At 44.2% G+C, this 16,315-nt stretch overlaps 1 protein-coding gene across 2 annotated transcripts in view; it reads right to left on the bottom strand.

Moving 5' to 3' along the window:
- ARHGAP10 (Rho GTPase activating protein 10) overlaps positions 1-16,315 on the bottom strand; it is a 998,059-nt gene that overhangs the window by 430,674 nt on the left and 551,070 nt on the right. The window lies entirely within an intron of this gene.

Below are 16,315 nucleotides of genomic sequence, written 5' to 3'. Positions count from 1 at the left end.
CCAGATGTAGGTAAATCTCATTTACCGATTCTTAAATACCGAATTTTACCGATTCGGTATTCATGAATCGGTAAATGAGATGTAGATAAAAAAAATTGGTATTTTTTACCGATTCCGTAAAATTCGGAATCGGACTTTCGGAATTTACCGATTCTGTATTTACCGAATCGGTACTTACCGAATCGGTATTTCCCATTCATTCCTATGGGCCCAAAGGGCCATAGGAATGAATGGGAAATACCGATTCGGTAAATACCGAATCGGTAAATACCGACTCTTAAATACCGAATTTGAAGCAAATTCGGTATTTAAGAGCTTACCTACATCTCAATATGCAATTTTACCACCTCATAATTACCGATTCGGTATTTTACCGATTTGGTAAATTTACCGATTCGGTAAATATGCCGATTCGGTAAATTATCCGATTCGCAAACCGTTGCGATTCGGTAAATTTACTGATTCGGTAAATTATCCGATTCGGAATGATTACCGATTCGGTAACTTTACCGATTCGCTAAATTTACCGAATCGGACGATTTTTGGTCTCCTACATCCCAAATGCTCAATACCGGTCGGTAACGGCCGAAAATACAGATTTTCGGCCATTCCCGACCGGTATTGGGCTACCTACATCTGGCCCAAAATGTTATAAAGATGGAAAGAAAAACGAATTTGCAAAGTATAATCTTGGTCCACCAATCCTAGCAATGAAGTGCACTTCTTTCTGAGTGGATGTACAAAAGTGATCAGGTGAAAATATTGTGACGGTGAAACAGAATCATGGCTGACCTATTGTCTAATGAAGTATGCTGTGGTGTGAAGAGGCAAAGTTTGAATGACATTTGAGCATACCAGTAGATAAAGATAGCTGGCCCAAAGCACCTATAGGTATGTAATATTGTTATTATATTATTTCTGAATGTTTTTGATTACAAAAGACCGGTGAAACAGCTAGATGAGTAAAGTAATGTGCAAAGCCCATCTGCTTACTGCATATTCGATACGAAAAGAGTGATTTACCTAACATGCACACTCCTATATAAGTAAGCTGATCAAAAGCTTATGCAATTTTCAAATATTCGGAGGGTGGAGTCCTTGTGAAACAGAGTGCGTGCGTTGTACTTCTCAGGCAGAGATCAACTAGGATGGATAGCTGCTGAAAACCACTTTATTTATTTATTTATTTAATTTGTATAGCGCGTTATAACCCGGAGTGTCAGAATTCACCTCTAATACTTAAACCCATTGCTGTTTTTATGGATCCCTCACATGTGGTCCAATAAAATGATGAGACAATAAGTCTGCCAGCCCAGTAATGGATAAAATACAGCACGACTTTTATGGGCCTAGAAGAGTTATTCATAGTCCTCATCAACCCAAAAAAGACAACGCTCTATATTATTTCACTGTGACCTGGTAAAGACTTGCTGGTTAATTTGAGGACTTGTCAGTCGACAACAGGCAGGACCAGGTAGAACTTTGATAGAGTCGCCTTTTTGCTGTGGGTAATGGGGTTGAGGACAAAATTAGCTGTGTAGTCTGAATCTTGTTGATGACTAACTGAAACATGGAAGAGTTTAAATAAAACACTTGGATACCCCCAACCTGTTTAGAAACAAGGGAGTCTGAAGCCCTGACCTTACAGGATGGGTAGCAGTGCACTTGTGGATGTTTTGGTAGGAAATAATGTCAACTTATGGGAGTTCCAGGGTGTTCAAAAGAGGAAGACATGATCTCTTTACCCTAACCACCGACTATGTCTTGGTGGAGTGAGTGAACATTTGGCAATACTTTACCCTAACAACTGCCTATGTCTTTATGGAGTGAGTGAACATGTGGCAATACTTGAGCTGATCAGGACTTTGGATTGCCAGGGTAGGACCAATAGAGGGCCTACTTCATGAAGATGCCCTTTATCTGTGATTCTTTTCTCCTCGCCCAAATAGAATATGAAATGCAGCAGCGAGTCAGTCATGCCGAGACTGGCATGGGCACCAACAGCGATTTGGAGATCATCTTCAGGTGCAGTGTTCTGTCGAACAATCAAGTAGGGTTGATGTGCCTGTTCTGGAAGAGAAGTTTGACCTGAATGACAATTATTCTAGATAAGTGAAGGCCTCATCTTGGCGAAATTATAGGGCATTCCACAGCATGGGGCTATGGGTTGCCAGTGAGCCCCTTCTGTGTTTCAGGCACCTACAGGTCTGAACACAGATTTCTAGTTGCCAAACACAGTGTTAATAACATAGACCATTGCCTCATTAGGCTTTGCTTGAGGTCCTTGAATCCACCTGGCATCAATGAAGTGACTTGACGGCTCATTTTCATGTTATGTTGTACTGAGGCACGGGGAATTGCGCCACAGTCTAACGGACTGGTTTTTGTTAACATTTGTTTTATGACATATTTTGACAAAATAAAGAGGGAAAAAAATAACTTGCAAATAAAAAATTTGAAATTACAATAAGTAGTGAAAGTGCATTAGAGCGCACTTTTTCTCAATAACTCATTCTGCTAGGAATGAAGTTTTTTGTACATGTGATTACTTTAGTTCTTAAAAGCAGATCTTATTTAAAGGAACTTCAAGTCTTTGTATAGTTCTTCAGATGACTTTCGGCCAAGGTTTCATGCTTTTCATAATTTTTGAGCTTCGTTGAAATATCTCGAGCAGCACCCAAAACAAGGAGGTTTCGGCACTAGTTGCTGCATACATTTTTGGATCAGTTTCTGAACCAAAGGAACTAGTGTCAAAATCTAATGTGTTTTCCCTCCTAACACTAGTCACTGTTAAATATTTCTTCCCCCAGAATTCCTGTAACTGAGGACAAAGTATAAACATATGAATCCGATCTGTATTCATTCACGAGTCACATCTAGGGCATAAGCCATGCACGATGATTCCCATTTTGCAACCCTGGCGGGGGTAACATAAAAATCAGATATTGTCCAGTACTACAATGCAATGCTCCTAATCAAATGACATAATAATGAATATGCTACTTACCAGTATGCATCTGTTCTTGGCATGTAGGGCTGCTAACATTCATATCTTAGCATTAGATCGCCGCCTAGTGTTGGGCTCGGATGATTGCACATTGTTGTCCTGGAAGAGTCTTCGAAGTATCCTGAGATAGGTGGCTCCTCCCCTGGACTACAGTGCGCATGGGCATCGGCTCCATCCCCAGATTGTTTTTCGCCATTGTGGCAGGAGATGGAGTGAAAGTGTAAAGGATGTCCATGCTAATGAAATAAATACAATAGTATATCTGCAGCTGCGACAGGCACCGGGGAGGAGGGCGGGCGATATGAATGTTAGCAGCCCTACATGCCAAGAACAGATGCATACTGGTAAGTAGCATATTCAGTTCGAGGCATGTGGGCTGCTAAATTCATATCTTAGCATAGAATACATAGCAGTCCCTCCATCAGCGGCGGTTGCCCGTGCCAGCTGCAGAAACCTGAAAAAGTGTCTTGAGAACAGCCTGTCCTACAGCTGCTTGCTGCTTGGAATGCACATCAACACAGTAGTGTTTTGTGAAGGTATGTGGTGTGACCCACGTGGCTGCTCTGCAAATATCCTCTAAAGGAATGTTCCCTAGGAAAGCCATGGATGCCCCCAGTTTGCGTGTGGAGTGTGCTCTGGGGGGTACTGTTAAAGTGCGCTTGGCTTTTTGATAACATATCTGGATGCACTTAACAATCCATCTGGCTATGCCTGCTTTGGAAATCGGGTTGCCTTTGTGTTGTGGTGCGAAGGCAACAAAGAGTTGTTTTGTTTTTCTAAAGGGTTGTGTTCTGTCTATGTAGTACATCAACGCCCTCCGTACATCTAAGGTATGGAGCATTCTTTCCGCCACCGTTTGCGGGTTTTGAAAGAATGCTGGTAAGTCGATAGTTTGGTTAAGATGAAACTGTGACACCACCTTAGGGAGGAATTTAGGGTTAGTGCGTAGCACTACCCTATTTGGGTGAATTTGAATGAACGGCTCTTGTATGGTGAGCGCTTGCAACTCACTGACACGCCTCAGAGACGTAATAGCTATCAGAAAGGCCACTTTCCACGTAAGGAATTGGAGCTCACACGAGTGCAGTGGCTCAAATGGTGGCCCCATCAGTCTGGTGAGAACGACGTTGAGGTTCCACACCGGAGCTGGTGGAGTTCTTGGGGGAATGACTCTCTTCAGACCTTCAAGGAAGGCTTTAATGGCGGGCACTCTGAAGACAGAGAGGTGCTGCCTGTTCTGAAGATAAGCCGCTATGGCTGAGAGATGTATCCTAATGGAAGTGTACGCCAGATTGCACTTGTAGAGATGTAACAGATAGCAGATGATGTTGGGAATAGATGCATCTAGCGGGTTGATGTCATTGGACGTACAATAGATGACAAAACGCTTCCACTTAGCAGCATAGCATGCTCTAGTAGTAGGTTTCCTCGCCTCCTTGATGATACTCATGCATTCTGGAGGTAGGTTAAGGTATCCAAACTCTAGGACTTCAGGAGCCAGATCGCCAGGTTGAGCTGTCGTGGATCTGGATGCTGAATGTCTCCATGGTTCTGCGTCAAAAGACTGGGTGTGAGGCGCAGTCTTTGATGCGGCACCACTGAGAGTTCGAGGAACGTGGTGTACCAAGCTTGACGTGCCCACGTTGGAGCAACCAGGACGAGAGTCATGGAGTGCTGCCTTAGCTTTCTTGCGACCAGCGGTATTAGAGGGGCTGGCGGAAAAGCGTATGCAAATTTGCCTGACCAGTTCATCCATATCGCATTCCCCTGCGACTGTGGGTGAGGGAACCTGGCGGCAAAGAGTCGGCATTTTGCGTTCTCCTTTGTTGCGAACAGGTCTATCTCCGGATGACCCCACTGCTGGAAGTACGGGTGGAGAACAGAAGGGTGTATCTCCCACTCGTGCATCTGATGGCTGTATCTGCTGAGCAGATCCGCCATCTGATTGTCCTTGCCCGGGAGGTGTTCTGCCATGAGGAAAATGTTCCTCTGAATGGCCCACTTCCACATGCTCTGAGCTAGATGAGACAGCTGTGGCGAGTGGGTGCCCCCCTGTTTCTGAATGTAGTACATCGCGGTCATGTTGTCCGTCCGGACTAGCACGACCTTGTTGCTCAGATGTACAATGAAGGACTTGAGCGCCATGAAGATTGCCATCAGTTCCAGATAGTTGATGTGCATCTTCTGTTGCTGCGTCGTCCATAGTCCCTGCACCGTGTAAGTGAGCACATGTGCTCCCCATCCCTGGAGGGATGCGTCCGTCGTCAGGACAATCCGCGGCACGGGCTCTTGGAACAGTCGGCCCTTGCAAAGGTTGTGTGGAGTCCACCAATGCAGAGAGTCGTATGCCCGACTGGTAACCAACACTAGGTCTGTCAATTGCCCACGAGCCTGTGTCCACTGATTCGCTAAGCACTCCTGGAGCGGGCGCATATGTAACCGTGCGTGAGGGACTATGAAGATGCAGGAGGCCATCATGCCGATCAACTGCATGAACACTCTCGCTGGCAGGGAGTGTCTCGGTCGGAATCGTTGGATCAGTGACTGAATGCTGTCGATTCTGACTTGGTTTGGCTGAGCCATGGCTGTCAGGGTGTTGATCGTAGCACCCAGGAACTGCCGGACATGTGCCGGCTGAAGATGGGATTTTGGGTAATTTAGGGAGAAACCCAGATCGTGAAGAAGGTGAATTGTAGTCGACATGTCTGCGGCGCACTGTTGCTCTGACTTGGCTTGTACGAGCCAGTCGTCTAGGTAGGGGTAGACATGGATATTCTGCCTCCTGAGGTGCGCCGCCACTGTCGCTAGACACTTGGTGAACACCCTCGGGGCCGTAGTGACTCCGAAGGGTAGGACCTTGAACTGGTAGTGCCTGCCTTGAATAGTGAATCTTAGGTATTTCCTGTGTGACGGGTGTAGTGGAATGTGGAAATAAGCATCCTTGAGATCTAAGGTCGCTAAGAAGTCTCCCTGGTTTAGCAAGGGAAGAATCTGCTGCAGTGTAAGCATATGGAAATGCTCTGACAGTATGTACAGGTTGAGGGGACGTAGATCGAGAATGGGCCTGAGAGAACCGTCCTTCTTTGGAATAAGGAAGTACAGGGAGTATACCCCTGTGCCTTCCTCCCCCACCGGCACGAGCTCGATTGCGCCTTTTTGCAGCATCGCCACTACTTCCTGCTGCAATAAGTGCAAATGCTCTGCGGACATAGGCCTTTGCCTCGGTGGGATGTTGGGTGGAGTGGATTTCAGCTCTAGGCAATAACCATTTTGGATCAGTTGACGCACCCACCTGTCTGTGGTGATGTTTCTCCAGACGGGCAGGAACTGCTGCAGTCTCCCCCCGACAGGTGTTAGGTGGTCGGGGGGCAGTGACAGAAAGTCACTGTTTGCTTGGAGTCGAGGTGCGGGAGCTGTTGTTTCCTCTGCCGCGACCTCTGTTGCTGTTATTCCTATAACCTCCCTTGTTCTGCTTAGTGAACGAGGATTGCGCCCCACCTTTGGAGAACTGGGATTGTTGACCCATCTGTCCTCTGGTGACTCCACGTGCACCTGAGCGACGAAAATTGCTGCCACGAAACTGTTGGGACTGCAGGGCCCCCATAGACTTAGCAGTTTCCGTGTCCTTCTTTATCTTCTCTAGGGTGGTGTCAACATCCGGACCAAACAGACTATCAGGATTGACTGGCTGATTCAGAATTGTTGTCTGAATATCCTGCTTGAACCCTGAGATGCGGAGCCAGGCTTGTCTTCTCAGCATAACGCTAGTGTTGATAGCCCTAGCAGCTGTGTCCGCAGCGTCAAGTGCACACTTGATGGCTGCGTTTGATATTAGCTTTCCTTCCTCAATAAGCATCTTGGTGCCTTCTTGGAACTGTGGGGGCAGGTGTTGTATAATCTGTTCTAGGGTGTCGTAGTGCGCCCTATCATAACGCGCCAGGAGCGCCTGTGTATTTGCGATGCGCCAAAAGTTTGCCGCCTGTGCAGCCACTCTTTTGCCTCCTGCCTCAAGCACTTTGGACTCTTTATCCGGGGGAGGAGCTTCACCCGTTGTCTGGGAGTTGGCACGTTTCCTGGCATTGGCAACCACAAGAGAGTCCAGTGGCAATTGTCCCCGGATGTAGACGGGGTCCGCAGGAGCAGGCCTGTACTTCTTTTCAATGCGAGGGTTGACCACTCTAGCCCTCGTAGGCTCCTTAAAAATGTCTCCAGCATGTTTGAGAACACCTTTCAGCATAGGAAGTGTCTTTACTGTCCTTTCAGATATGGCAAAGGTGTCAAAAAGGAAGTCTTCCTCAACCGGGTCGGCATGCATGTCCACATCATGATTGGCCGCCGCCCGTTCAATTAGTGCATGAAATCCTGCTGAGTCCTCAGTCGGGGATGCACGTGGATTAAAGGTCTGCGGGTCTTGGCCCGCACCTTGGGTGTTCTGGTCACCAGTGTCGTCGTATGAATCTGGTTGGACATCAGGTTCATCGATGGGGAAATTGTACTGTTCATCCTCATCATCTTCCTCACCCACAGAGTGTTCTGGGGAGGGAGTAGGGCTCCGTCTAGGAGGAGGCTGAATCGGTTCCGTGAGGCCTAAGGCGTCAAGGGGCACCCTCTTCTTCTTCAACGGGATGACGTAGGGGTCCACCGGCTCCGAAGTGATCTTCCGTTTATAGAGTGTCAGCTTGCCGGTGGCAGCATCGATGAAATGCTCTGAATCGTCTTCCGATTCGAGTACACGACGTGGAAGAGGGTCAGGCAGCGAGGAACCCTGTTTCGGAGCCAATTTCGTCGAAAACGCTTTCGGCGCCTCCTTAGGTGGCAAGAGAAAAAGGAGTTTCCCAGAAGGCTTAGCCGGAGCGTCCTTTTGCGGCTGCGGTGATGGCATCGGAGCCGATGGAGCAAAGGCTTTCTCCCTGATTCTCTGCAGTGACTCCGCAATAGGGGACGGTACACTGCCAGTGGGTTTCGTCGCCGACAAGGATGCTTTGAGCGGTCCCTCGGATCCGACGTCCTCGCGGGCCTTGTGCGGTTTGGGCGCGGAAACCTTCTTCGGCTCCTCCGAATCTTGAGGCCGGGGCGCAGACTTCTTGGGCGTAGCCTCTTTGGAGCCGACCTTGGCGGGCTTGGACGGCGTCGGAGCCGCTGATCCGTGCCGACCATCTTTCTTGGGGGCCCCTTCCCCGGGCGTCGGCTTCGATTTCGGAGCATCGGAATCGACAGACTTCCTCGGCTTCTGCGGACCGGAGGTCGACGGAGCCGACGGGGTGACGGGCACCGACTTCTTCACAGGCACGGCAGCCATCTTAGGGACACTCGAGTCCTTTGGTTTCAGTTTCGATGTCGGGTCGGCCATTTTAGGTGTTGACGACCCCGACGGTTTCAGTTTCGGTTTCGAAACATCGCGCCCAGCAAGTGAGTCCGTAGCCGGGCCCGAAGGCGGGGCTGTGGCTTGCGGCAACGGGTCCAGGGTAAGGCCGACAGGCGATCCCGTGTCCCGGTCGGTATCCTCGAAACTTTCGGGGCAGAGCTCGTCCGCAGAGCTGTCCGCCGCGGCCCCATAAATCTCATCGTCGTCTCCTACCTCTTCGACGTATTCGAGGACCTGACCCGCGACTCCGTCGTCGTCTCCCGGATCCGCCTCGACCTCCGTCTGTGACGGGGAGATTTGTAGAAGGTGACCCTGGACCTCTTCTTCCTGGTCGCCGAAGATGTTCTCCGGATCTGGGGCCGCTTGCCTAGCTTCCAAGCGCACCGCGCGCCGAAGCTTGAGAGTTTTCTTGGAGCGGAACTGTGCACAGGCCTTGCACTTGCCGTCGTCGTGGTCCGGTGAAAGGCACTTGTTACACACAGGGTGTAGATCGATGTGTGGGTACTTGGACCCACAGAGCGGGCAGTACTTGAACGGGCTCCGCTCCATGTCCGTAAAGGCTTGCTGTCGTGTCGCGATGAGAAGGCCTCAAAGTTTAGAAAGCGAAGAAAACTCCGCTTATTCCGGCTTCAAGAGACGGAAGACTCGAGACCGAGCGCAGACAATACCGACGCAAGAAAATCGAGGCCTTTTGGCCGGTAAAAGATAGTTTTACTTGGTTCCGACAGTAAGACGTCGAGACCACATCCGAACCCAATGGCGGAAAAAAAACAATCTGGGGATGGAGCCGATGCCCATGCGCACTGTAGTCCAGGGGAGGAGCCACCTATCTCAGGATACTTCGAAGACTCTTCCAGGACAACAATGTGCAATCATCCGAGCCCAACACTAGGCGGCGATCTAATGCTAAGATATGAATTTAGCAGCCCACATGCCTCGAACTAATTTTTGTTCTCTCAAGAGCTTTACTTACGTAATTAGGATTTCTAGGGGATCCTATCCAGTTGGGCTATTGTATTGCCCATCCTGACAGGTCATCACATCACTCTCCAATAAAAGCCTTAAACAAAGCCGAGATAGTTGGAGGGTTCTGCTGGAAAAAAAAATCATAACTGCAGAATCTTGGCAAATGTTTTCCTTTTGGGTGGCACAATAGGTAGATAAATAACCTAGTATGTGTAAGTATTTAAAAAAGAAGTATTGGGCAGCCCTATTTTTTCTAAATAGTATCTTGCCCCCTTGAAAGAAATCTTGGGATTTCCAGGTCTGTTTGTTCTTCCAGGGTTGACAAAAAATGTCTGGTTAAGTCAAGATGTCCCTATGGTATAGTTGCAGCATGTGCACAGGGAAGTTTAAAAAATGTATTAATATCTCACCAAACATATCTTTTCAAAATATGAGGTTTCCTGTATTTAAAAAGTGTGTAGCATTTGTCAAGAGAACAGAAGACACAGAAAAAAGTGGAAACAGAGCGGCTATTTTGCACCAAAGATATTAGGTTATTGCTCACAGAGGGAACACACACAAGCCATCAGGTCTATAATACATTTATTATGAAAGAACTGTGTATCACTCAATTGGAGTTATAATTATTCTCAAAATTCGGAATGCTCCGTACTCTTATTACAAAGGAGAAAGAAAAGGAAGACGCTCAGACAGCACACGAATTGTAATAGTGAGAGAATCATATACCTGATTATGTGCCCCTGCAGCCTGAGGTACATGGATATGACTACGCGTAAAGCCAAAACCAGAATACTGGAACACAAAAGCACCATCAGGTGTGAGAATCAAGCTACCAAACTCACGAAACACTTCTTGGAGAAAAATCATAATGCGGAGGACTTGAGGTGGACAGTCTTGAACAAGCCGAATCTGTCATCTACAATAGCCAGTATGAACAAAAATTTACTGGGGATCGAGCAGAGATGGTTGTTTAGGTTGGGCACTGCAGAAAGAGGGCTTAATGATGATGTACCTTGGTAGTCTCTCCCATAATACACCCGTATATCTATTTTTTTTGCCAGGGCATAGACCACTATAATGAGATGGGACCATCTGTTTAGATACTATGATGGGCTTATGACCAAACTCTAAGCTTTCACTTTTGGATGGCTGTAGTATGTATGCATGTTATTATACGCTGTTACTTTAAAGAATCTTACGAGAGTGTTCTTATGAATGTCATAGATGTTCTTAGAATGTAATGTTTTCAATGTCACAGGTATTATGATCCTGTTGTTCTTCATTGCTGGTCGTGGGTTATTTACTCAGGAAATAAAACCTGCAACATTTATCTATTAAACTCGGATTTCCTCTTTATTTTACATCTACAAGCTATACTACATTTATTGGCGACGTTTTTGAAAGCTTGTCTTCAGACCCACCGACGTGAGCAGATCGAAGATTGAATTTCAAAACACAGATACGAAGCCGAATTGAACACGGCGATTTTACGGATTTCAAAGGATCATTATACCTTAATGGACGTTCCGCTTCGAAAAAACTGTGAGTTAAATTCATTTTACAATACCTTGTTGTGCACTACAACGGTCCTGGTTACCGTTATTCAAACGCACACGGAATTCTTCGCTCGCGACCCGACCCGAGCCAACGTATCTCGCGCAGTACGTCACTACAGCCTGTGCGCACCATGGTAACGTGCGTTGTTTATTGACTGACGCACGCAGCGTTAAGAGTCATTACGCTGGCAGCCATCTTATGATATTCATTTCTGTCGGATAAACGCGACTATTGGCATTTCTTCGCAAATATTCACTAGAAAAGAAACGCGAGTGAAGGAAAACACAGAAATCAGTTATAAAGGACTTTCCTGACTAACAATTAAGAGTTTGTATAACTAATTTCCTTCTAAATGGCAACTTCTGGTAATAACAACAGTGGAATTGTAGCACCTCCTTCATTTTTAATTGCTCCTGGCAAGCCTCCAACACCATGGCACAAATGGTTACGTGTTTTTACTAATTATTTGGAAGCAATAGATGCTTTGGAGTATTCTGCCTCAAGAAAAAGAGCCATTCTTTTTAACCACTTGGGAGACGCAGGACAACAATTATTTGATAATTTGTCTGTGGTTCAAGCTCCACCTGATGATGACACTTGGAATGTTTATACTGAGGCTTTAACCCGTCTTGGCAAACAATTTAAGGATGATCCATCAGTAATGGTCGAAAGGCATGTTTTCTTTAAAAGGAAACAATTACAGGAGGAGTCCATAGAAGACTATTTAGCGACTTTGCGTGTACTCGCATCAAAATACGAGTTTGGCACTTATCTAGAAACTGCTCTACGTGATCAGTTAGTTTTTAATTGTTTCAACAAAAAGATCCAGGAGCGAATTTTGACATGTAAAAATCCAACACTGGATGAAGTTATTGTAATCGCGAAAAGCATCGAATGTTCAGTTGTTTCCTCAAGAATTTTAGCTGAACATGCTTCTTCTTCAATTGTTTGTAAAGTTTCACAAACATCCAGTGATAATTGTGATGTTAATGTTGTTTCTAACCGCGTGAGTGGTAAAAAAACTTTTGAACAAAAATCCAATGTATTTTGTTACAGGTGCGGTTCAAAATTTCATGTGGGAAACAACCCAAAGTGTCCAGCACAAGGTAAAAAGTGTTCAAATTGTAAACGTGTTGGTCATTTTTCTGCATTATGTCGTTTACCCAGAGATAAAACCAAAGTTAATATGGTATATTCTGAAGAAGAAATTTGTGATGCGTTAAATGTTTCTTCTATATCTTTTATTCAGATTAATGCTCTTTGTGACTTCAGTGTAAAGGGTCCTATATGTAAAATTTCTATTGGTGTACATACTATGCAAGTTATGGCAGATTCTGGATCTCCTATTACCATATTGGATGAAAATACCTTTCAGTGTTCTTGGAACAACACGAAATTACTCACTACAGATGTTAATCCCAAAGCCTTTGGGGGTTTTGATATAACCATGCGTGGTTATTTCCCTGACAACATTGACTTTAAAGGGAGGATAATTTTTACTAAAATTTACGTTGCACTGAATGGCAGGGATATTTTGGGTTGGCAGGATCAAGCTAGGCTGGGTATTATTTTAAAACCTGGTCATCCTGAACCTGTTGCCTTAAGAGATCTACCAGTACTTGCCATCCTTGATTATTGTAATGATCCTATTCTCTGCAATGTATTAGAAAAATACAAAAAAGTTTTTGATGACAGAATTGGTTTAGTAAAAAATTTTGAGCATAACATTAAATTAAAAGATAGGGTTTGTCCTGTTATCCAGAAGGTGCGTCCTGTGCCTCTATCTGTTAAACAAGATTTGAGGAAGCACATTGAATCTCTTATAGCTCAAGACATTATTTGTCCAGTTGATTCTTCAGAATGGGTTTCTGCTGCCGTAGTAGCACGAAAGCCTTCTGGCGAAATTCGTTTATGTGCAGACCTTAGGGTTCTTAATCGCAACATTGTTATTGATGTGCATCCTTTGCCGAAAATTCATGATATGCTAGCCAACATTGGTAGTAGTAAATATTTTTCTACTATTGATTTGCGCTCAGCATATCATCAAATTCCGTTATCTAAAGAGTCTCAACCACTTACAACCTTTGTGACACCTTTTGGGGTTTATATGTATAAAAGGCTACCTTTCGGACTCGCTTCGGCAGCTAGTATCTTTCAAAGATTAATGGATACCATTTTTAATAATTGTCCAGGAATTCAGGCATTCCAAGATGATATTTTGGTGCATTCTGAATCACTGGATCAACATTACATTTTGATGGAATATGTTTTAAAATCTTTACAAAATCATGGTCTTACTGTCAACAAAAAGAAATGCAAATTTTTAGCAAATGAGGTCGATTATTTAGGTCACAATCTATCAAAGGAGGGGATTAAACCTAAATCTTCTTTGTTAGAAGCTACTAAAAAAGCTCCTTGTCCTTTAGACAAAGACTCTTTAAGAGCATTCTTAGGATTGAGTCAATATTATGCTCGTTTTGTCAAGGGCTATGCGCTAATTGTCCAACCGCTCAGAGATCTTTTGAAAAAACATGCCAAGTACGTTTGGTCCACTGAGTCTCAAGCTGCTTTTGATTCCATCAAAAATATGATTCTATCTGCTCCCGCTATCAAACCTTTTTCCCATGGTGTTCAGAGCATCATCACAGTGGATGCTAGTTCTCGGGGACTAGGTGCTGTCCTTAGTCAAATGATTAAGGGTGAAGAATGCACCATTGCATTTGCTTCACGATCTTTGACTTCGGCTGAACTCAATTATAGTACTATTGAACGGGAAGCTTTGGCTTGCTCGTGGTCTGTGGAAAAATTTAGAATGTACATTTGGGGAACTAGATTCCTTTTATACACAGATCATAAGCCTTTAATTTATATGCTTGGGGAAAGTTCCTCTAATAGAGCTTCTTCTAGGTTAGTTAGATTGTTGGCACGTCTCCAAGAATTCAATTTTGAAATTAAATATGTGCCAGGTGGTAAAAACATCCGGGCGGATTGTTTATCACGTATACCGTTACCCACACAGGAGTCAGTAAATTCTGATCTGGAGTGTGTTTTTGCAATTGAGGATGCTCTTCAAGGTAATAAGATAACTAAACAAGATTGGTTACATGGTATGGAAAATGATTCTTGCCTACTAAATGTGAAAAAGTTTTTAATTAAAGGTTGGCCTATGGATAGAAGCATGTCCATGGAAGAGAAACATTATGCACAAGTTGCATCAGAGTTGTCAGTTTCAGGTGACATTTTATTCAGACAAGACAAGTTTGTCCCGCCTGCTGGTATTAGGCAATCTATTATTTCGGTGGCACATGAGAGTCATCCAGGTGTTACTGGCACTACCAATAAAATTAAGACCACTTATTGGTGGCCTGGAATAGACAATCAAGTTAAGTTGTTCGTCAACCAGTGTCCCCAGTGTTTATGCTCAGATAAACACTGGCAGTTGTCCAATTCACCACTTGTACCAGTAGAATGGCCTGAAGCCCCATGGCAGAAAATTGCCTTGGATTTTTCGGGTCCATTTTCTGTTTTTAATTCTGAATATACATTTTTAATAGTGGCTATTGATTACTTTTCTAAATGGATTTATTTTTCTTTTGTTAAAAATCCGAATTCTGATTCTGTTGTATCATTTTTAAAGCGTTTATTTGTCATTGATGGTACTCCTCATGAATTAGTTTCCGACAACGGTTCACATTTTGTTTCACAGGATGTGAATGTGTTTTTAAACAAATTAGATGTTAAGCATACGTTTGTTCCTCTTTACAGTCCTTCATCAAATGGTCTGGTGGAAAGAGCAAACCGTTTGTTGAAAGAGGCCGTTCAAACTGCTTGTGCTAATAAACTGGATATTTCAGAACTTCTTTGTGAGAAAATCTGGAACTATAATTGTACTCCACACAGTACCACAGGAGTTTCTCCTTTTGTGTTACTTCGAGGTAGAATTCCAACTTCTAGGTTAAATCCATCTTGGTTAATGAAAAGTTCTTTGGTCAATGTTGATTTAGCTAAAATTCGTGAACGTGTAAAAATGAAACAAGAGTGTTACAAAAATCATTACGATAATCGTATGCATGTTGCAGAAAAGCCACTTGGTATAGGTGATTGGGTCATCATAAAAAAACCTGTAAAAATCACTAAGGGTCAATCTAAATTTTCTGCTCCTGTGAAAGTGTTAAAAGTCTATCGAACTGCAGCTCTCTTGTTTGAAAGGGGTTGGTGGAACAAGAATGTCCTCATTAAAATCACTGACCAGCAAGCAAGGATTATTTCCTCTAACAAGCAGAATTCAGATTTAGTTGATACTTCAAGTTCTGATTGGTTTGGGGTTGGTGAGACTTCAATGATGCCATCTGTTCCTGTTGATTGTTCTACAGATGTCAGTCCTGGTTCTTCATTATTGGCTCAGGGAGATTCCAAGAGTGTTACTGATCTCCCTGCTTTACAACCTGTTTCAAATACCATTGGTGCGGGGGATGATATGGGTGTTGGTCGCAGAATCAGATCAATTCCTTTGAGACTTCATGATTATGTCTTGAATTAGTTTCTTTTTACTGTATGAGTTTCTTTTCACATTTCTTATTACATTTTCTCTTTTTAATGTATTGCTTTCTTTTCACATATCTGATTGTATTTATCTTTAGTCTAGGTTTATTTATTAGAGGAAGGATGTGTAGTATGTATGCATGTTATTATACGCTGTTACTTTAAAGAATCTTACGAGAGTGTTCTTATGAATGTCATAGATGTTCTTAGAATGTAATGTTTTCAATGTCACAGTTATTATGATCCTGTTGTTCTTCATTGCTGGTCGTGGGTTATTTACTCAGGAAATAAAACCTGCAACATTTATCTATTAAACTCGGATTACCTCTTTATTTTACATCTACAAGCTATACTACAATGGCGCATAGGAATAATGCTAATAAGCACATCACACTGTATTTCATTTATACCTTATTATTTTCATCTGCGAGTGTTAATTGCCATAAAATGTTTAATTTATTCCTTACTAATTTCATTCTAATTTTGTGGGAGTGCTAAATTGCCATAACATTTCTTTTTTAAACTTGCACTCCAATTACCAGTACACCATTCGGGAGGCAACCCTTGTCCCGTCAGGTTTCCATTAAACTACTGTTTGAGAACGGAAGACTGCCATTTCCGGCAGTTTTCGCGCTCTCAGAAGGAAGCAATCAGGAATCGGGTCAACCTGCAGTACAAACGGTTGCTGTAACCGACTGATATTCCTGTCCCCTGACAAAGCGCTTAATGGGACATCCTGAATTGTAGAGGTGACTTGGTTATGTGACAGCCAAAATGCCGTCTCCTCTCACTGCCGTAAGGGAGGCTTGGGGGGTAGCCGACCGCAGGGAGGTCCCCCCCCCCCCGGGCAGTTTGGAAGGGGCAGGGGGGTTTGCAGG

The sequence above is a fragment of the Lissotriton helveticus genome, chromosome 2_1 (genome assembly GCF_964261635.1).
Source record: "Lissotriton helveticus chromosome 2_1, aLisHel1.1, whole genome shotgun sequence".
In the NCBI taxonomy this organism is placed as follows: domain Eukaryota; kingdom Metazoa; phylum Chordata; class Amphibia; order Caudata; family Salamandridae; genus Lissotriton; species Lissotriton helveticus.
The sequence above is the reverse complement of the archived record's forward strand: the minus strand, read 5'-3'. Positions and strand labels throughout refer to the sequence as shown.